The sequence below is a fragment of the Balaenoptera physalus genome (genome assembly GCF_965194825.1).
Source record: "Balaenoptera physalus genome assembly, chromosome: 5".
In the NCBI taxonomy this organism is placed as follows: domain Eukaryota; kingdom Metazoa; phylum Chordata; class Mammalia; order Artiodactyla; family Balaenopteridae; genus Balaenoptera; species Balaenoptera physalus.
Window position 1 is genome coordinate 92,046,010 of NC_138884.1, and position 23,414 is coordinate 92,069,423.

At 36.6% G+C, this 23,414-nt stretch overlaps 1 long non-coding RNA gene across 1 annotated transcript in view; it reads left to right on the plus strand.

Moving 5' to 3' along the window:
- LOC309662153 overlaps window positions 1-19,562 on the plus strand; it is a 303,043-nt gene extending 283,481 nt beyond the window's left edge. The window contains exon 2 of the long non-coding RNA XR_014264543.1: window positions 13,178-19,562. This is a non-coding gene — a long non-coding RNA (uncharacterized lncRNA). The remainder of the gene's footprint in view (window positions 1-13,177) is intronic.
- The last annotated feature ends 3,852 nt before the right edge of the window (window positions 19,563-23,414 follow it).

A 23,414-nucleotide genomic window follows, 5' to 3' on the forward strand; every position in this document is an offset into this window, starting at 1 on the left:
TTTTTAATTCTTAGAAGTAGTGGGGTTGCAGTTTGATAGAGACATAGCACAGTATTGCAACACCACACATGAGATTGAATCTGTGAATAGTGGACATTATTTAGGTGTCTTTTGGTGTTAAGTGACAGAAAATCCAAATCCAAAAGCAAAATGGAGTTTATTGCTTAACATTAATAAAGAGTCCAGATAAGAATGTCTTTAGACATTGCTGCATAAATATTTAAAGAATAGTTCTAGGATGCACTTTCTCTCTCTCATACTCGTTTCTCCTTAGATTGGTTCTTGTTTCACAGTTCAAGATGGCTACAGTAACTTCAAATCTTACTCCCTCAATTTAACTAAACCTTAGATTTTTCTTGACCATAGAAGCCCCTGATCTCCCTTTCCTTAGAACATTTACTGTAGAAAACTTGCCATTATAAATTCTTTCTCTGTCCCTTTGGGATTAAATCTTCTGCCACACTATTGCCAGTTTTACAACCCAAGAATACCTTTCTCAAAGATATATGAGATGTTCCTTTGGAATGTAATAATCAAGAAAGATAATACCTCTATCTTCCAGTCTCTGTGGGAGGATGGATGTGTAACTTCCATAAGCACCAGTTAGCAAACACAGATGGCCCATTGACCAACCTCCCACCACCCAGTGTCCTCCAGTATTTTAAATGCTAACTCACCTTAGCCTTTAAGAACTCTCCCATCTTTTGTTTCAACAGAGTTGAGTTTTGAGTTCCCTCTCTCTCCCCTATTATGATAGCCTCCCTTATTGCAATCGTTGCAAATAAAGTTTTTCTTATATTTTTAACCTATCCAGTGCAATTTTTTTGACAGGAAAGAAAGTAGATTATATGTATGCTAAAGACTAAAGTAATGAAAAACAAGGGAAAATTTAACATTTTCCATAAAATGTTCTTAATATTTCAACTGGGTTAAAAAGAAACAAACAAAAATGGCCATGTATTATGCTTAGCAAAAAGTTGTGGTACAGTGATGGCTGCAAGGCAGTGGCAAGAGATGCAGAGAGGTAAGTTTAAGGATTTCATTGTAAAAATAATTGCCTAATGAATAGAGTTCAAGATAGTTTTAATATCAATTAAATGACCAGGCATAAGGAATATAAACAGCCTACATCACAGTGGAACTGCATTACTCTTCCTTCCTGGGGATGGCTTCTTTTAAAAAAAACAAGGGTCATTGTCACAATCTGTCTGCATACACCTTCTGTTAGAGATTTTAGCTAAGTAAATTCTTCATCATTAAAGTGATATTATGCTAATATACATGGCAAATTCCTTTAATTGATGATGTATTTTTCAATTTTCCCATGTAGGAATTCTCAGCTGTTGTATTCCTTCTCCTGTCTCCAAAAAGTTGTCTTATGTTTTTTTCATTCTATGTAAGTAGAATTGGTAAAAATTGAGAGACAACCTCATTATCAATAAATCATGCTTAATCATGTTGCATTGGCATTTGATGACAGCATTATGCTGTATATTCATTTAAACTTACTATCCTATAATGCAACTATTTGAATATGAGACTTAGGATTATTAGAAAAGAATCAGCAGATTGTACCCAGATTTACAGTGATTTATTCCAATGTTACAATTAGGATTGTAAAGCTTTCAAAGACAATCACTAAAATTCTCAATCCAGGGTGAAAAAATAGCTTTCTTGAAAGGAAAAACATTTTAAGGGAAACAAAACCATTTAATGTATTTTCTAGGTAATTATTCCTTGTTGAACCACAGTTGCCGTGTTGATGACTCTTTCCACTAGCATGCTGTTGACAGAAGGTGCATGGAAGTGCAGAAAAAGGCTTAATTTTGACTAATTCCTTTCTTGCCTCTTTGCAGATGTGATCACAGCAGACAAATTTTATAGCTATATTTTAAGGCTATTTGGGGAATTCAATTTTATGGTACTGGCCACCAATACATTTCTAAATTTTCTGTTATAATGCCTCCCATAGTTCATTGATTACTTATTCCTTATTCCTGTGGCTCCATGGAATGTAAACACTAGCTTTGATGTAGATTATGCTAGCCAAATCAGCAAACAAGGGGATTTTTCAAATGGCAACTGATATCTACAATTTAAGCTGTTTTTTTGTTTTCTTTGATTTATTGATTCATTTTAGTGCTTATATTATGGCAGCATCTTCATTTAGAATATGAGAATTGAAGTAAATAATACTTCCCTTTTCTTTTTCATCCAGTCTTTCTGACTGATAGCTTCTGTTATCATAGTAATAGTCTTCTCACATTATTTTTAGGAAGTCCTTTAGCATATATTATTTCACTTTACAACTCCAGTGATGTGGTTGTTTGAGACATTACTCTTCGCAGATGAAGGTATGACACAAAGTGGACTCTCAAAAACAGTGTTGGTTATTTTAGCCTTTTGCTGTGGTAAAAGAAAGCTTTATATACTTTTTTCACCTTTAGGTACACCCTAGTTTAGTTACTAATGCTGCTATCAAGGTATTTTAATAGTGTCTGGATGGAAATTCTGAAGCCATTCAGAGAGACATCAAGTAGTCACACTTCTGGCCCCTACTGACTCTCACTGGCGTTCCTCAAGGGAAGACATGTGAAGTTCCTGACAGGTGAGTTACATTAGGATGCTGAGCATGTGTGGCTCAGCCTTGCAATTATTCTGCTTCAGAGAGGTGCCCTTCAGGAAGTGCACACTTCATGCTTTAGATTTTATCAGGCATTCTGCCAGTGTCTGTCGAGAGACCACCCAATGTCCAGCTATGATTGAGACTGGATCAATAATCCTTGCTGATTCTGAGGTAAGAATTAGTAACTTTTAACCTAGTGTTTACCAGTAACAGAGAGGATATATCTTTCTCCATCTGTCTTCTCCTAAGTTATCCTTTCATTGATTCAGAACTCAGGTGGAGAGAAGCATGACTTGACGTCTTGAGGCTTCATGACTCAATGATATTTTTTAGGCAACCACAAAACAATATATACGCTGCTTAGGTTTTTTTTTTTTTCCTGACCCAGCTTATAGACTTGAAACCAAGTCCTAGGGAGGTGTGAGAAGAATATTAAAGAGAAGATGAGTCATTAAAACTTCTTTAAAATATTGGTGATTAAAAAGTCTGTTTTTTGATTCATATAATAGTCATATAATAATTCATATACTATAAATGACACGTGACAATTTTGCCATTTCAGTGGCATTGGTTGGTATATAGAACAGTAACTACATTAGAAGTAGTTCAGGGAAGGAGCAGGTGTCTGAATAGCAAGACATAGAAGGTTATGTAAGGCAATATGCTGGGACGAGGCAACCAGTAGGGCATGTAAGACCTTGGGAAAATATTGTCTGTGGGGCCCTGGCCTATATAAACAATTTGAATAAAAGCTATATTAGAAATTCATGAGATCTCTTTCAATGCTGACCACACCCCTGCCTTCCACACAACACTGTTTGTTCAAGGAACATCCTTCTCTCATCTGGCAATTTTTTTTAAATTTCATTTTTATTTTTATTTTTTTTTACAATAAGTCCTTGTTGGTTATCTATTTTAAATATAGCAGTGTGTATATGTCAAGCCCAAACTCCTAGTCTATCCTTCCCTTCCCCCCCAGTAACCATAAATTCATTTTCTAAGTTCATTCTGTGAGTCTGTTTCTGTTTTGTAAATAAGTTCATTCGTATCATTTTTTTTTTTTACATTCCGCATATAGGCTGTATCATATGATATTTGTCTTTTTTCTGTCTGACTTATTTCACTTAGTACAATAATCTCCAGGTCCATCCATGTTGCTGGAAATGTCATTATTTCATTCTTTTTAATGGCTGAGTAATATTCCATTGTATATATGTACCACATCTTCTTTATCCATTCCTCTGTTGATGGACATTTAGGTTGCTTCCATGTCTTGGCTGTTGTAAACAGTGCTGCAGTGAACATTGGGGTGCATGTATCCTTTCAAAGCATGTTTTTCTCCAGATGCATGCCCAGTAGTGGGATTGCTGGGTCGTATGGTAGTTCTATTTTTAGTTTTTTAAGGAACTTCCGTACTGTTCTCCATAGTGGCTGTACCAAAGTATGTTCCCACCAACAGTGTAGGAGTGTCCCCTTTTCTCCACACCCTCTCCAGATTTTAGCGTTTGTAGGTTTTTTGATGATGACCATTCTGACTGGTGTGAGGTGATATCTCATTGTAGTTTTGATTCACATTTCTCTAATAATTAGTGATGTTGAGCATCTTTTCATGTGCCTCTTGGCCATCTGTATGTCTTCTTTGGAAAAGTGTCTATTTAGGTCTTCTTCCCACGTTTTGATTGGGTTGTTTGCTTGATCATCTGGCAGTTCTTAAGACCAACTTCATAGAATAAGAAATCTCCATGTGGATCAGAGTCAAGGGAGAACCATCAATTATGTGTCCATTGACATTAAAAGGAAAAGGTCTTAAAAAGCATAAAAAGTGGGCTTCCCTGGTGGCGCAGTGGTTGAGAGTCTGCCTGCCGGCGCAGGGGACGCGGGTTCGAGCCCTGGTCTGGGAGGATCCCACATGCCGCGGAGCAGCTGGGCCCGTGGGCCACGATTGCTGAGCCTGCGCGTCTGGAGCCTGTGCTCGGCAGGGAGGGGCCAGCGATGGTGGGAGGCCCGCGCACCGCGATGAAGAGTGACCCCCGCTTGCCAGAACTGGAGAAAGCCCTCGCACAGAAACGAAGACCCAACACAGCCATACATACATACATACATACATAACTAAAAAGAATGTAAGCAGACAAGAATAGCATTAAAAAAATAAAAAAATAAAAAAAAGCATAAAAAGTGATAGGCATGACTCATCCAGAGAATTGCCTGATATATGGCATAGAGCCTGCAAAGATGATATGGTGACTGTCTTAGGTGCCAGTGGTGGGGGCCCACAGGATTAAAGATGCTGTTGGGACCCTTTGTATTACAAACACTGTAGACTGGAGGTAGCACCAAGGTCAGAATATAGATAGGCAAGGAACAAGAGCCTTATGTCCAAGGTTACTGATGGACTCTAGCTCCGAGGCCTGCTCTTGTCCTATGTCTAAAATGAAAGAAAGTAACCCCAAATCAAAGTATCACTACCATTCTGATAGTTCAAATTCAAAGATATTGTGAAAGAAATAACATGCTAGATAGTGAGAGAATCTGCTTTCCAAGTCATGCTGAAAGGACCAGGACTCCACTGGTGTGAGTCTTGGAGCTCCTTGGGTACCTATCTGGTCAATTCCATGTAGGTATGAAGGGGACAATGGGAGGAGTAGGACAGTGAAAGAAATGAAAGAAAAAGGACAGTATCCGTTCATAGATGGCATTGCTGTCTCTGGCATATACAGGTCCCAGAGAGGAACATCCTCCAAAGAAAGCACTCCAAAGCTGCAAAGAGGAGGAGAGAGGTCCAGGGCCTACTTGTCTAACTTGATTTTGTAAGAATCCTGACTTAGTTTTGAATCCTATTGTGAGAACTTAACCAGTTAGTTAATGTTTCAAAGCCCAATTTTATTCATCTTTACAATAGAAATAACAGCTAGCTGGCAGATTTGCTACAAGGAAGACATGAGAAAATGTATTAAGTGGAATTATAATATAGTAGATAGATCCTAATTAAATAATAATGTGGAATTCAGTCCACCTCAGACAAAAAATAATGCTGAAACAAAATCATATTACTTTCGTGGACTCCGTAGTAAGATTTGGGGCACACCCAAGCCAGAGGAAAGAATGAAGGATTGCATGTCATAGTAGATTGGACAACCTCATTCAGGGATATATGTGAAATTGGAATGTCTGGAATTTTACTCATACGTTGGAGTCCAAGAGATGCTATTGTCTGGGGGAAAAAAGTGCATAAACTACAAAACTATAGTTGTTATAATAATGTATTTTGTTGTATCTCTTCCCATTTGGCCAAAGAGTTAGTTTTCCCTATTTTGGAGAACTATATAATTGCTTAGCTGTGTTTTCACAGAGGATTCACATTTTGGCCTCAGGATAGCACACTAGTTGCTTATAGGAAATACAATTGTGACGTTTTTAAAAGAAATACCATGGCAGTGTCACTAAAATTTAATAGTAGAAGAATAAAAAAACTACATGAGAATACAACAGTAAGTGAGCAGTCATATCTTTTAAGTATATGTATTGTGCTCCCTGAGAGGCTAATTGTTATGAATCCTACAAGGAATGGATACAGTCATTACACATAGGACTTATCTGCCATTCATCTTTCTTGTGCGTGTGTATATGTGTGTGTAAATATATAAAATATATATGTACATGTACATATATGTATATATGTGTATATATGTATATGTGTACATGTATATACACACATTAACTACTTCATTTTGTTCTGTTTTGTCTTCTGGAATTTCTTCATTTAGAACTGGCCTAAAAATGCTTACTAGCTCACCTTCTTAAACTACACCAGGTATCCTATTCCAGGATGTCTCTGCAGACTGAACTGCTATGTCTGTTTAAATGTGTATAATATTATATTATGTATTTTCCTTTTACAAAATGCAATTCATTATGTCTGAGAAGTTTGGGAAGATGCCTGGTTCTCTAGTGTAAATAAATTCGTATCAAGAGTACAGGGACAAAAATTGAAACATTCATACATTTTTTTGGCCATAAAGGTGTGCACCCTCTGGTAATGCATCATTTGCTCATCTTTTCAGGATTGCAGCAAATGGCCACAGAAGCTATATTTTTTGTATATTTTGATTGTATTATGTGTATCCTTAGGTCTAAATGATGTACATTCCTTTATGTCCCTGGATTGCTAAGATTGCTTATAATTTAGCCTGTATTCCTGATATTTTTAAAGTCCAGTCTACCTGATTCTGCTCCCTTGTTAGTTAAGGAAATGTAATAATATACAAATAGAAAAATACTTGACTTTCACTGTTTCAACCTATCATTCATTCTCTCATTCTCTCGATTAGTAAGTTTTAAGTGTCTACCATATACCGCTGTGATAAGAGGCTTACAGTTAAGAGCTGCCAATTCTCATCAAAGGTATTAACATACAGCTAGGTCCAGGGATCAGTGCAAAAAAAAGCACAGGAGTAGCTTGTATTGGGCAAATGTTTAAAATGGGAGTATAAAGTTGGGGTATGTGGCTGAAATTAGATAATTGAAAATATCTTTTCTAATTTATATAAACACTGATATTTTTAAATGCGCTATAAGCAGTTTTATATGTAAGGCAGTTGAAGTTGGTAAAGATTGTATATTTTTCCCCTAATTTTTTGGTTTTATTGCTAACTTTAAAACACTCACACTGTATCATCCATCCATTGGATATTATCTTGACGGCTCTATTCTTAATTTCAGATTCAATCTCAGAGTAAGTATCCATCTCTGTTTCCATTATTTAACATCTATTACTAACGTTATTCAATACCTACTCATCTTTCATGTCAATGAAATTTCACAGAGGCAGTGATTTTTATATAAGCTCTTAAAGGAATTCTGGATTTGAAATCATGATTATCTTGAAGATGGAAGCTTTAGATAGACACAGAAACAGCCCAGCTTGAAGCATTTACTGATCCATCTTAGAGTGTAAAGGTCATATTATGAAAGAATGGAGAATATTGAGGACAAGTAAGCTGGTGACATGCTATAAAAATTTTGTTTGATCACTTTTTAAACATAATTCATGTTAGATACATGAATAAAAGGGCAGTCAGTTGGTATAACAATCCCAGTTCTATGTGTCAACTCTCATATTCAAAGTCTATTATTTTCAAAATCTTAATTCCAAAATATACCAAAATTAAAGTTACTTTTTAAGTATCTTTCCTCTTTGCCTTTGTCATTTATTGGTCTCTAAAATATTATGTGCAGATTTTGTTTTTTCCCCCTCACTCAATAATTGCTTTGAATAAGCAACATGATATTCAATGCTTTTACCTAATAAAGATAATGAGCCAAAATAAAATGCAATTGACAACAGCTGATGCAATGGTGAATCATCCAAATGCTTAATTTTCTTGACTTAAACCTGCTGCTGCTATAGAAGCAACTATTAGCACACTGACAGATGGTGCCAGAACCCATTGTCTCTTTCAGTCTCTCTCCCTCTTGATTCTCTTCCCCCTCCTTTTTCTACCTCCCCATTTATGACAAAATCATTGTACATTGTTAATTTTCTTTGAGCATTATGTTACTAATGTCAAAACTCATCACAATCGTATACTTCATTGACTTGTAAACAGCCAAAAAAATAGATTTGGTCTTTGAGCATTGACCGTTTCTTTATTGTCACAATATGCAATGAATTCTCTTTTCTCACGAGTAACTGGACTTTTGTATTCATTACAATAATTCAGAATAAGTGTATAGTTCTGTTTCCCTCACAGCTACTATATATATATATTTCCTCTCTAGGACCTTAATTAATGGCAAAGGGAAGTGGATGCTTTCTACCCAATAAAAGATAAGGTTCCTTTACCAGACAAGTATTCCTTCTCTATCCAAATGATGATGATGATAATAATAATAATAATAACAGCAACAACCCTAAAACTTATATTTAAGAGCTTGGTAAATTTCACACATATTGGCTCACTCATTCAATGTTTCCATTGCCTCTGAAGATGTTATATTCCTCTACAATTATTAAGCCTGAGAAATGATTATAAAAACATTTAATGTCTCCTTACATAGTAACACGTCATCACAATTTATTTTCCAAAATTCTAAGGTTGCATTCATCCGTGTAAAATCTACGTGTAGAATTCTGTTATCTATATGGTTTTTAGTTTTCTGTTGCTGCTATAACACATAGCACATATTTGCTTTCTTAAAACAATACACATTTATTATCTGAAATATTTAAAGGTAAGATATCCAAAAATAGGCCTCAGTGGACCAAAATTAAGGTGTTGGCAGGGTTGCGTTCCTTCTGGAGGTGCTGGGAGAAAACTCATTTCCTTGCTTTTCCAGTTTATGGAGTCAGCCTACTATTCCTTGGCTCATGGCTCTGTTACATCTTCAAAACCAGCAGTGGCCATTTGAGTCTTTCTCACATTGCTTTCCTCTGATAAGTCCTCTTCTGTATCCCTCTTCCTAATATATAGGACCCTTGTGATTACATTTAAACCACACAAATAATTCAGCATATTCTCACCATTTCAAGGTCTGCTGACTAACAATTTTAATTCCATCTGTAACCTTAATTCCTGCTTGCCCTGTAACATTACGTAGTCTCTGGGGATTAGGATATGAAAGTCTTTAGGGGACCATTATTCTGCTTACCACTATGCATAAGGGAAGAAAATTTGTATCCATACATACACAAACATACACACAAATATACTGTACAAATATACAAAGACACTGTTAAAGGGTCTGCAATAGGATTTCTAGATGGTATAGACTAGGTTCAATATCATCATTTCTGGATGGTATAAATCAGAAATCATAAACTCATTTATGTATATCGCTTGTTGTACAACTTTAAGTTTCTTAATAGCCTTTCTATCCTCTGATCTTCACAATAATAATACAGTGAGTTGGCAGGGCAGAGATTACTACATTCTACTGATAAAGAATCATTTACAAACTCTTAAATGTTTCAGAAATAGTTTTTCTACTACCAAATTAGGTCTTTCTAATTCTTAGGTACTAAAGACAAATCTCTCTCTTAAGGACCTCCACAGATTTATCTTGACTTGTTACTTAAGCTTACTCATCATCATTGTGTTCATTACATGTTAACCACATATAGACAACTTGCCTAGAAGGGAACTTAGGAAGGTGTGGTTATAAGAAGGTAAAATTTCCTCACACACAGACATTTCTCCCCCTGCTTAAGGAATAGCCAAACACATTAACATTACACAGTTCATGTGTATTTATGAGTGTACCTTTAGTTTAATAAAGCTTTCCTGAAACATTCCAGGAGGTATATTAATATAGCTCTTTTATCTTGTATCATTTACTTGAAACCCAATTGTATATGATTTCCCTGTGAGAATGGGCCAAATTCACACTCCCTAACTGGATATTCCACCCTCTATTGTTCTCCTTTCCTTACTTTCCCACTTGGTTCCTCTTCTACTCTTTCACATGGCTACCTTTCTTAGAGCCTGTTCTGGGAAATTCAACTTACAATAGCAACCCACTTCATATTCTTCCATGTATTCATATTATCTGCCATATGTATGGCTTACATGGCTCTTTATGACTTAGCATTTTATTTTCAAGTAATACTGTAACTTGATGTAGTCCTCCCAACATGCCAAGCATTCTGTATGCCTTTATTTTGTCCCTTCTTCCTGTGCTGCTATGTTTTTTTTTTGTTGTTATTTTTCAGTTTTTTTTTTCTTTTTTTGCCTAACACCAATGCACCTTTCAAGAGTGAACCCTTCGATTCCCAAAAAAAAAAAAAAAAAAAAAAGTGAACCCTTCGAGACACCTGTCAAGTTCAGGCGGAGTCCCTGGCGTGCTGGGTACAATGGGCAGTGCAGATGGCCCGGCTCTGACACCAAGGACACCAGGCCTCCCTGTGCACCTCAGGCCAATGCCCTGCACCTCTGGCGGCTCTGGGTCCCCAACTCTGTGCACCAGCAAGGCAGTTCCAGGGATTTGGATGTCAGTGTCTGTGGGGGACCATTACTTCACCTGCCACATGCCATGTGGCTGACAGGGTTTTGGTGCTCCAGCTGGTTGTCAGGCCTGAGCCTCTGAGGTGGGAGAGCTGAGTTCAGGACATTGGACCACCAGAGACCTCCTGGCCCCTCGTAACATCAATCAGCAAGAGCTCTCCCAGAGATCTCTATCTCAATGCTAAGACACAGCTCCACTCAATGACCAGCAATTTCTGGTGCTGGACACCCCATGGCAAACAACTAGCAAGACAGGAATACAACCCCACCCATCAGCAAAGAGGCTGACTAAAATCATAATAAGTTAACACACACCCAAAAATACACCACCAGACGTGGTCCTGCCCACCAGAAAGACAAGATCCAGCCTCATCTACTAGAACACAGGCACCAGACCCCTGCACTAGGAAGCCTACACAACCACTGAACAAACCTTAGCCACTGGGGGCAGACACCAAAATCAACAGGACTACGAACCTGCAGCCTGTGAAAAGGAGACCCAAACATGGTAAGTTAAGCAAAATGAAAAGGCAAAGAAATACGCAGCACATGAAGGAGCAAGGTAAAAACCCACCAGACCAAACAAACGAAGAGGAAATAGTCTACCTGAAAAAGAATTCAGAGTAATGATAGTAAAGATGATCCAATATCTTGGAAATAGATTGGACAAAATGCAAGAAATGTTTAACAAGGTCCTAGAAGAACTAAAGAGCAAACAAACAATGATGAACAACACAATAAATGAAATTTAAAATTCTCTAGAAGGAATCAATAGAAGAATAACTGAGGCAGAAGAATGGATAAGTGACCTGGAAGATAAAATAGTGGAAAAAATTACCACAGAGCAGAATAAAGAAAAAAGAATGAAAAGAATTGAGGACAGTCTCAGAGACATCTGGGACAACAGTACACGCACCAACATTCGAATTATAGGGGTCCCAGAAGAAGAGAAAGAGGAAGGGACTTAGAAAATATTTGAAGAGATTATAGTTGAAAACTTGCCTAATATGGGAAAGGAAATAGTCAATCACAACCAGGAAGCTCATAGATTCCCACACAGGATAAATGCAAGGAGAAACATGCCAAGACACACATTAATCAAACTATCAAAAATCAAATACAAAAAAAAAATATTAAAAGCAGCAGAGAAAAGCAGCAAATAATATTCGAGGGACTCCACATAAGGTTAACAGCTGATCTTTCAGCAGAAACTCTGCAAGCCAGAAGAGAGTGGAAGGACATATTTAAAGTGATGAAAGGGAAAAACCTACAACCAAGATTACTGTACCCAGCAAGGATCTCATTCAGAGGCGATGGAGAAACTGAAACCTTTATGGACAAGCAAAAGCTACGAGAATTCAGCACCACCAAACCAGCTTTACAACAAATGCTAAAGGAACTTCTCTAGGCAGGAAACACAAGAGAAGGAAAAGACCTACAGTAACAAACCCAAAACAATTAAGAAAATGGTAATAGGAACATACGTATTGATAAGTACCTAAAATGTAAATGGATTAAATGCTCCAACCAAAAGACATAGACTGGCTGAATGGATACAAAAACAAGAGCGGAGTATATGCCGTCTACAGGAGACCCACTTCAAACCTAGAGACACATAGAGACTGAAAGTGAGGGGATGGAAAAAGATATTCCACGCAAATGGAAATCAAAAGAAAGCTGGAGTAGCAATTCTCATATCAGAAAAAATAGACTTTAAAATAAAGACTATTACAAGAGACAAAGAAGAACACCACATAATGATCAAGGGATCAATCCAAGAAGAAGATATAACAATTGTAAATATTTATGCACCCAACATAGGAGCACCTCAATACATAAGGCAAATGCTTACAGCCATAAAAGGGGAAATCGACAGTAACACAATCATAGAAGGGGACTTCAGCACCCCACTTTCACCAATGGACAGATCATCCAAAATGAAAATAAATAAGGAAACACAAGCTTAAAATGATATATTAAACAAGATGGACTTAAATGATATTTTTAGGACATTCCACCCCAAAAGAACAGAATACACTTTCTTCTCAAGTGCTCATGGAACATTCTCCAGTATAGATCATATCTTGGGTCACAAATCAAGCCTTGGTAGATTTAAGAAAATTCAGAATTGTATCAAGTATCTTTCCCAAACACAACACTCTGAGACTAGATATCAATTACAGGGGAAAAAAACTGTAAAAAATTCAAACACATGGAGGCTAAACAATACAGTATTAAACAACCAAGAGATCACTGAAGAAATCAAAGAGGAAATCAAAAAGTACGTAGAAACAAATGACAATGAAAACACGATGTCCCGATACCTATGAGATGCAGCAAAAGCAGTTCTAAGATGGAAGTTTATAGCAATACAATCCTACCTCAAGAAACAAGGAAAATCTCAACTAAACAACCTAACCTTCACCTAAAGCAATTAGAGACAGACGAGCAAAAAGAAAAACAAAGTTATCAAAAGGAAAGAAATCATAAAGATCAGATCAGAAATAAATGAAAAGGAAATGAAGGAAATGATAACAAAGATGAATAAAAGTAAAAGCTGGTTCTTTGAGAAGATAAATAAAATTGATAAACCATTAGCCAGACTCATCAAGAAAAAGAGGGAGAACATTCAAATCAACAGAATTAGAAATGAAAAAGGAAAAGTAACAACTGACACTGCAGAAATACAAAGGATCATGAGAGATTAGTACAAGCAACTATATGCCAATAAAATGGACAACCTAGAAGAAATGGACAAATTCTTAGAAAAGTGCAAACTTCCGAGCCTGAACCTGGATGAAATAGAAAATATAAACGGACCAATCACAAGCACTGAAATTGTGATTAAAAATCGTACCAAAAACAAAAGCCCAGGACCAGATGGCTTCACAGGTGAATTCTATCAAACATTTAGAGAAGAGCTAACACCTATCCTTCTCAAACTCTTCCAAAATATAGCAGAGGGAGGAACACTCCCAAACTCATTCTATGAGGCCACCATCATCCTGATACTAAAACCAGACAAAGATGTCACAAAAAAGGAAAACTACAGGCCAATATCAGTGGTGAACGTAGATGTAAAAATCCTCAACAAAATACTAGCAAACAGAATCCAGCAGCACATTAAAAGGATCATACACCATGATCAAGTGGGGTTTATCCCAGGAATGCAAGGATTCTTCAGTATACACAGATCAATCAATGTGATACACCATATTAACAAATTGAAGGAGAAAAACCATATGATCATCTCAATCGATGCAGAGAAAGCTTTTGACAAAATCCAACACACATTTATGATAAAAACTCTCCAGAAAGTAGGCATAGAGGGAACTGAACCTCAACATAATAAAGGCCATATATGACAAACCCACAGCCAACATCGTTCTCAATGGTGAAAAACTGAAACCATTTCCACTAAGATCAGCAACTAGACAAGGTTGCCCACTCTCACCACTATTATTCAACATAGTTTTGGAAGTCCTAGGCACAGCAATCAGAGAAAAAAAAAGAAATAAAAGAGTCCAAATCAGAAAAGAAGAAGTAAAAGTGTCACTCTTTGCAGATGACATACTATACATAGGGAATCCTAAAGATGCTACCAGAAAACTACTAGAGCTAATCAATGAATTTGGTAAAGTAGCAGGATACAAAATTAATGCACAGAAATCTCTTGCATTCCTATTCACTAATGATGAAAAATCTGAAAGAAAAATTAAGGAAACACTCCCATTTACCACTGCAACAAATAGAATAAAATACCTAGGAATAAACCTACCTAAGGAGACAAAAGACCTGTATGCAGAAAACTACAGTACACTGATGAAAGAAATTAAAGATGATACAAACAGATGGAGAGATATACCATGTACTTGGATTGGAAGAATCAATATTTTGAAAATGACTATACTATACAAAGCAATCTACAGATTCAGTGCAATCCCTATCAAACTACCAATGACCTTTTTCACAGAACTAGAACAGAAAGTTTCGCAATTTTTCTGGAAACACAAAAGACCCTGAATAGCCAAAGCAATGTTGAGAAAGAAAAAAAGGAGCTGGAGGAATCAGGCTCCCAGACTTCAGACTATACTACAAAGCTACAGTAATCAAGACAGTATGGTACTGGCACAAAAACAGAAATATAGACCAATGGAACAGGATAGAAATCCCAGAGATAAACCCACACACTTATGGTCACCTTATTTTTGATAAAGGAGGCAAGAATATACAATGGAGAAAAGGCAGCTTCTTCAATAAGTGGTGTTGGGAAAACTGGACAGCTGCATGTAAAAGAATGAAATTAGAACACTCCCTAACACCATCCACAATACTAAACTCAAAAAATGGATTAAAGACCTAAATATAAGGCCAGACACTGTAAATCTCTTAGAGGAAAACATAGGCAGAACACTCTATGACATAAATCACAGCAAGATCCTTTTTGACACACCTCCTAGAGAAATGGAAATAAAAACAAAAATAAACAAATGGGACCTAATGAAACTTAAAAGCTTGTGCACAGCAAATGAAAACATAAGCAAGAGGAAAAGACAATCCTCAGAATGAGAGAAAATATTTGCAAATATAGCAACTGACAAAGGATTAATCTCCAAAATATACAAGCAGCTCATGCAGCTCAATATAAAAAAAAAAAAAACCCAATGCAAAATTGGGCAGAAAACCTAAATAGACATTTCTCCAAAGAAAATATACAGATTGCCAACAAACACATAAAAGGATGCTCAACATCACTAATCATTAGAGAAATGCAAATCAAAACTACAATGAGATATCACTTCAGACCGGTCAGAATGGCCATCATCAAAAAATCTACAAACAATAAATGCTGGAGAGGGTGTGGAGAAAAGGGAACTCTCTTGCACTGTTGGTGGGAATGTAAATTGATACAGCCACTATGGAGAACAGTATGGAGGTTCCATAAAGAACTAAAAATAGAACTACCATATTACCCAGCAGTCCCACTACTGGGCATATACCCTGAGAAAACCATAATTCAAAAGAGTCATGTACCACAATGTTCATTGCAGCTCTATTTAGAATAGCCAGCACATGGAAGCAACCTACGTGTCCATTGATAGATGAATGTTTAAAGAAGATGTGGCACATATATCCAATGGAATATTACTCAGCCATAAAAAGAAACGAAATTAAATTATTTGTAGTGAGGTGGATGGACCTAGAATCTGTCATACAGAGTGATGTAAGTCAGAAAGGGAAAAACAAATACTGTATGCTGTCACATATGTATGGAATGTAAAAAAAAAAAATTGTTCTGAAGAACCTAGGGTCAGGACAAGTTCTTGCACTTGAGGACACGGGGAGGGGGAAGGGTAAGCTGAGACAAAGTGAGAGAGTGGCATGGACATATATACACTACCAAATGTAAATTAGATAACTAGTGGGAAGCAGCCGCATAGCACAGGGAGATCAGCTCGGTGCTTTGTGACCACCTAGAGGGCGTGGGATAGGGAGGGTCGGAGGGAAAACAAGAGGGAGGATATATGGAGATATATGTATACGTATAGCTGATTCACTTTTTTATACAGCAGAAACTAACACAACAATGTTAAGCAATTATACTCTAATAAAGATGTTTTTTAAAAAAGGAAAAAATAAAAGAGGTAGACATAGAGAATGGACTTGATGACATGGGGTGGGAGGGCGAAGCTGGTGCAAAGTGAGAGTAGCATCGACATCTAGACACTACAGAATGTAAAATAGTTTGCTTGCGGGAAGCAGCAGCATAGCACAGGGAGATCAGCTCGGTGCTTTGTGATGACCTAGAGGGATGGGATAGGGAGGATGGAAGGGAGGCTCAAGAGAGAGGGGATATGGGGACATGTGTATGCATATGGCTGATTCGGTTTGTTGTACAACAGAAAATAACACAATATTGTGAGGCAATTATACTCCAATGAAGATCTATTTTTTAAAAAAAAGAGTGAACCCTTCATCCTTTGGAAAACATCTTTGCCAATTCCAAAACTTCAGGCTGAACCTTTCCTTCCTTAGGTGTCTTTCCTATGCGTCCCCATGGTGACTTTCTGTATACCACTGATTATAGTGTAGTAATCTTCATGTGGCCTCCTAGAAGTGGCACAGCATGGTAATTAAGAGAATTGGATCTCAAGTCAGACTGTTTTAAATTCCAGATCAGCCACTTCCTAGCAATGCAAATTGGATAGGATGCTTAATCTTTTTGTGTCACAATGTTCCCATTTTTTAGGTGGATATTATGCTTCTACCTAGTCGAGTTATTGTATGGATTAAATTAAGTATCATGCTTAAGACAGTAATAAACATGTAACATGTTAGAGTGTAATAAGTACAGTAGAGAGAAATAAGGGAGTGCAAAAGTATGAAGAGCCACTAGGGAGAGGAAGGGAGTGATCACAACTTAATGTCAGGTAGTTAAGGTAGGCTCAATTGAAAGATGACTTTGAGTAAAAACCTAAGGAACTAAGGAATAAGCCATGCTGTTATCTGGAAAAGAACATTTTAGGCAGAAAATTCATCAGGTAAAAGCTTCCCTGACATGCTCTGAAAGTAGCAAGAAGGCCAGTCTGGCCAAAATGAATGAGTAGAGAAGTAGTAGCAGGTGAAGATAAAAGGGTAATGTTGCTTAGATCATATTGGACTTTGCAGGCCTTTTTAGAAAACTTAGCTTCTACTCAGGAAGAAATGGGAAGCCAGTGGAAAGATTTGAGGAGAGCAGTGGACCTTGTCTAACTTAGGATTGAATAAGATAGCTGTAGCTTCTGTGTTGAGAGCAGAGTGTGAGTGGGGGCAGGTGTGGAAGCAGCACAGCTGATTAGAAAGATAGTGAGTCATCCAGGCCATAAAAGAGGGCAGCTGGGATCAGGACCCGTATTTGAGGTGAACAAGATGGGAAGCTTTCAGATTCTGGGTTTATTTTAAAAGTTGAATGAACAGAATTTCCAGACCCATTAAAAGTGGATTTTGAGAGAATTCATGGATGAGTTACGGATTTTTCTGTTTGTTTGTTTTTAACTGAGAAATTGGAAAAAATGGAGATTCTATCATATGAATGGAGAAGACTGTGAGTGGAGCAAATTTGGGGAACAGGGAGTGCAGTCAGGAATGAAGATTTGTCTGTATTAAGTTTTAGAACGGAGGTGTGTGTCTGGAATACAGAGGAGAAAAGTTTTATGCTAGAGAAAAAATTCGGAGGTTTAAAGTCATGAATCATCCAAGGACTAAATCCTGCAACAGGAAGTTGAAGAGAAGGAACCAGCCAAAGACCACCTTAGTATGGCCTGTAGAGAGGACTAACTGTCAGTGTTAGGAGTTTCTTCTTGTTCTCTGCCAGGAGGCAGCACAACCTTACTCTAAACTTGTAGCATTTTCCCCTTTGATACCTTACCAGTGAATGCAGGATAAAATCCATGTGCTATTTCTCTCTCTCTTTTTTTAACCCTAGTGCTTGATACAGTACCTAATTTACACTAGACATGTAAATATGTAAAAGAGTATCTTATAGCAAGTATCTCAACTGTGATAGCATAGACCTCTGATGTTGAATTTTGCTCTGAATGCTAAGAACCATGCTTTACTTTTTGAAATAAATAAGAAATACCTTCACTAGCTCTCACATTCATCTTCAGCTTTTAACTAAATATGAAGCCTAGGATATCTGCCATTTGCCTCACATGCCCACATTATCTATGAGCAAGGAGAGACCAATCCAGAACACACCAGCTAAAGAGAAAAAGAACTTTCCCTGCCCCAATCCAGACATATTTATCCTTCTGCAAAGGTTCTAGATTAACAAAATGTTTCCCAATGAGTTTCTCCAATTGAGGACATCAACAGTGGTGGTGATGGGGGAAATGTTAGAAAAGGTTTCTTGATATCCTTCTTGATAAAAGTATTTTTAAATGCCCAGTTCTATAAACATCAGGGAGTGCTTAGTTTCTTAATGGCACAATATGATAAGTTTACTATGACAAGTTTCACAAGTAAAATAAACACAGTGTTAGAATTGGAGTTGGAAAACTTGGATTGAAATTCTCATTGTATCAGACAGTACTTAGTTGGGCTTAGGTGAGTTACTAAGATTCTCTGATCTCCAACTAAGACAGAATAGAGTAGAGGCTAATGCTATAAGGTCTGACTTGAGACCCACGTTTAATGCCTGACTCTGTCACCTCTGCATCCTCTGGGGTGCAGTTTCTTCCTTTACCAGTGCAACTATGTACACATTATTTAGCTTCTCTTTCCTTTTCTCATCTATCAAATGAGAATAATAATAGCACCTATTCTAAAGGGTTCTTGAGAGTATTAAATAAATTAATACATGTAAACACTTAGAACAATATCAGCCACTAATAAAGTAGTCATTAAATTTTAACTGTTAATAACAGGTATATGAATGGACATTTGAGATTAATCCCTATGAACATAGATTCAAGTAATAAAAACAAACACCATTTGAAATAAATGGAAGCCCTAAATTAGAAAAAACAGTTTGAGAAGACATATTAAAGGGTTGCTGGGAACTACACTTCTTACATTTGAGCTTTCTAGATTTAAAATACTTTTTCTTTAATTGTGCAAAATGCACTATATATCTGTAGCTATAGAGATATATATGCAAGTACAAAAACAATTTAGGAGAAAGGAACACTTAACATGAAACTACTGGAGCAGAAATACATTTAGTGCATCAAATAACTGAAAGGAAATGGTGTTTTATTAGAGTGCCTCCAAAAGCCATTAGACTATTTAAAGACAGTTCATTTCTTTAAGTGTACAGAGACTGATGCACTACAGAAAGTTCAGGCAAAGCCTCTTCAACCACTTTCCTAATGTCACTTTTATTTCTAAATAGATTATTTTCTGGATAATACCAGGGACTTAAAAGCCAGCTATTAAAACCTCTTAGCTGATAAGATTAAGGATTTTCCTTAAGACAAGAAGATTATTCCAAAAAATTACAAATACATTTCAAAATAAGAAAGTTATTGCTGTCATAATTTTTGTGGGGATTGCACCTTGGTATAACATGTTTTATTGGATTTTTCCTAAGGCTCAGTCCTCCTTTTATGTCCAGAAGGATATTAGAAACAAGCTTTTTAGAGTAAGGGAGAATAATAAGAAATGCCCTACTGTCAGCTTTGAAAAAGAACAACTGAAAAGCACATTGAAACCTAAATGATGGATGACCAGTGGGGAAAAAAATGTAGGACTGGGTCTAGGAGGACAATCTGCCATTATGAAAGCCCTCAAAAGTGTGCGTATTTTAGACCAGGTCATAGGGGAAACTGTTGCGCAGTGTGATCTTGTGTCACTCAGTTCTTCAGTAATGCAAGTAGGATATTGTTGAAGCCATAATTATTGTGAGGTGAGAGAGCCGTGATGTAACAGGCCCATCTAAGTTAAAATCAGATTATTAATAACATAATGTCTTGGGAGTCAGAAAATAAAAGTTCATCTTCTAGAAAGAGTCATCCTGTGGGTGTCCTAGTCAAATGCCCTGAGATTGAAGACAGCACTTTCCTATATAATTGAAAGTAATTGTGGTTAAATAATGTAAATGATATAAACTGTTAAGAAAAATAAACCAATGAGAAGTGTCATCATTGTGTATTCTAATAGCCTTCGAACAAAAATATTTCCACATGATTTTGAAAAATAGATTTTTGAACCAGAATATTTTTCTGTCCCTTTCTATGCAATATATAGTAACTTTACTCCCCTCCTTTGTAATATATAATAATTAGGCCACAAAAGGCAACCAGATATTACAGTTAAAATAATTAGATTATTCTGACCAGATCACTTAACAAAGACTTTCTCCTCTTTCAGCTGTGATGGGATGCATAATGATCATTTTGAATTGGGTCAGACACTACTGATATGAAGGCATCGTGAACTTTAAGAGCATTTCCAACTCTGAAATTGTATAATTCCCCAATACTCTGAATGCATGACCCTCTCTCCTTCACTTGCTCTGATCAGAATATGCTTTCTCTTTGCCAAACTAAAATCTGCAATCATAATCATCTGGGTAGTCACAGCCAAGGCATCCCCAGAGAATGTGGCCATCACAGGAACAGCTGCCCTTCTGACTATATACAGGAGCTGGGCAAAGCTTAAACAGCTCTGCTTAGATTATTTTATTTTATTTTACTTATTTATTTATTTGTTTATTTATTTTTGTTGGTTCAGGTGCCTCATGAGCTAAGTCATGAGACAAATCCCAATAGACAGAAGTAGGTGGGAATTATTTTTTTCCATCATCTAATGAAATAATCCTGGCTCTGCTTGTCCTCTTTACTGTAATTAGGGTAGTAGAAAGATAGCTAAACTAAAATAGTGCTTGTCTAAATAGTCACTAGGTGAGGCATTCCAAGTCCCCAGTGTGACAGAAAGGAAGTATATCTTACTAGATAAAAGTAAAGAGTCTGTATTCAGGCTATATGAATGTGAATACCAGCTCCAACTCATCTAGTTATATAACGTTGGGCAATTTAGACTCTCTCAAACTCAGTTTTCTCATCTAAAATGGGAAGTAATTATAACAGCTGTCTCAAGGAGTTATGATGAGCCTCCAAAGGGTGAATGCTTAATAAACACACTTAACACGATGCCTGATGCAGAATACATACTCAACTAATGCTGCCTTTTATTATTGTGAGTCATCTGCATGCAGTTATTTATTCCCTGGATGGTTAAGTTGGGGATATTTTGAATGTGGCAGTGAATGCCAGAGGGCATGCCTCAAGAAATCCTACATCAACATGGGCCTAAGGAACTGCCCAAGATTCAACTGCCTTATTCTACTGTAACACACATGATGAGAAATCTGGTTCCTTCAATAGATTATAAAAGTTCTTGAAAAGATAAGGACCCAGCAGGTACATTTGTACTTCACATAGTAGACAATAGATAAATAATTGTTGAGTCAGGGAGGTCTAGCAGGCTGCAAAATTGCAGTACTTTCCTATGTAATTAAAAGTAATTGTGGTTAAATAATGTAAATGATATAAACTGTTAAGAAAAATAAACCAAGGAGAAGTGTCACCATTGTGTATTCTAATAGCGTTCGAACAAGAATATTTCCAAACAGAAATATTTCCACATGATTTTGAAAAACAGATTTTGAACCAGAATAAAGCCCTTGGTAAACATGAAATGGTAAATAAATGCTGGAAACATGCAGCATTTACAAAGGAATGTTTTGAGTAGTCTCCAGTTTATCGACAATATACATCATTGTGCATTTATAACTTAATGGTGCTTTCATTAAACGCCCTGCTTCTCTGAAAAATGACAAAATTACAAGGGTAAACTCCCAGCGTGGAGTAGATCTGGTGATGGGTGCTCATTAACTATTTTTTTTAATCAGTGCACTAAAAAAGAAAGAAATGGAAAATGTCCTGCCTGGCTTTCAATTAGTGTATTTTGCTCCTTGCCATTTGTTCCCAATGGTCTATTTTGATTAAACCTTGCATTTTCCCTTGCAGAACTTTTTTTTTCTTAATGCTGCTCTAAATTAACCTTTTCTCTTCTGTTTACAATATAGCAAGCAGTTTAATATTGGGCAACTAAATAACCTCATTTATGAAAACCTTAAGTTATTCACAGCTAAACAAAATCACAAATGATTGTGCAGTGGAAATACATTTTATTTGCTGTAGCATTTTCATTAGGTTGAGCATTGAATCAAATTGGAAATCAAAGAATAAAACCTGCCTCATATAAGCAAAGATCATGTTTATGTCAGTGAATATTACCCCTTTCCTGTCATCTTTTCTGGCTAATATAAAATCATGTACTGTTATATATAAATGGGGATTTGTAAATTGCAAAGCTTGTTAACAGTAATTACTTTTATAGCTTGAGATCAACCAACATTTACTTCGTTTTCCCTGACTATAACTTTGACATATTCCTGTCATTTGGTAGGAGAAGATTTGGATGGAAAAGTCTCAGAAACGGGCATCATATTTTGTGTTTGATGTGTGTGTTTGTCATTCTTCTTGACATAATGAACATTTCCCCCTCTTTTGCTGAAATCAGCACTGGAAAAGATCAAATACAGCAGTCTTTTAACAGTTTAAAATTGCCGCTGTCATTATCTTGTCAGTTACATGAGACCTTGAGTATGCAGGGCTATGGAAATCTTTCAAGACAAATTTGCTAGAAACACTGCTGGGGAAGACTTTATAAAACCTAAGAACTTTAATCATTAGAAAATTCATGGGTAATGTAAGTGTTATTTAACAATGGCCAGAAAACAGAGTGGCACGGTTTTACAAGCATGGCCATTCAAGGACATTTTGAGCAGCTTGGTCATTTTATTGCAATGTATTTTCATCATCTTCAACTTTTCTCCACATGTCAACCTATGTGTTTAATAATCCACTCTTAAAACATTCATCTGTGTTAAAACCTGGATTTACCTTTCTTTTTCAGTCTATTCCATTTATGTTACCTTTGTTATAATTGGTGGGGAAAAGGAGATTTCGAAATAGAGTGAGGATGAATCCTGGATCTTCCATTTGATAACATTTACTGGTTGTGTGATCTTAGGCAACTTCCTTATCCTCTCTAAAGCCCAGTTCCTCTCTTTAGGTGGCATACACTACACACTCAATAAATGATGGCATATCCAGTCTCTAAGTCAGAGCTCAATGTTGATTCCTCTGCTTTTGAAAATGTACTATACATAATTCCCCCCAATTAATCTAGGCTCACAATGCAGCTGTCACTTCTTCAGTAATAACTCCACATGTTGA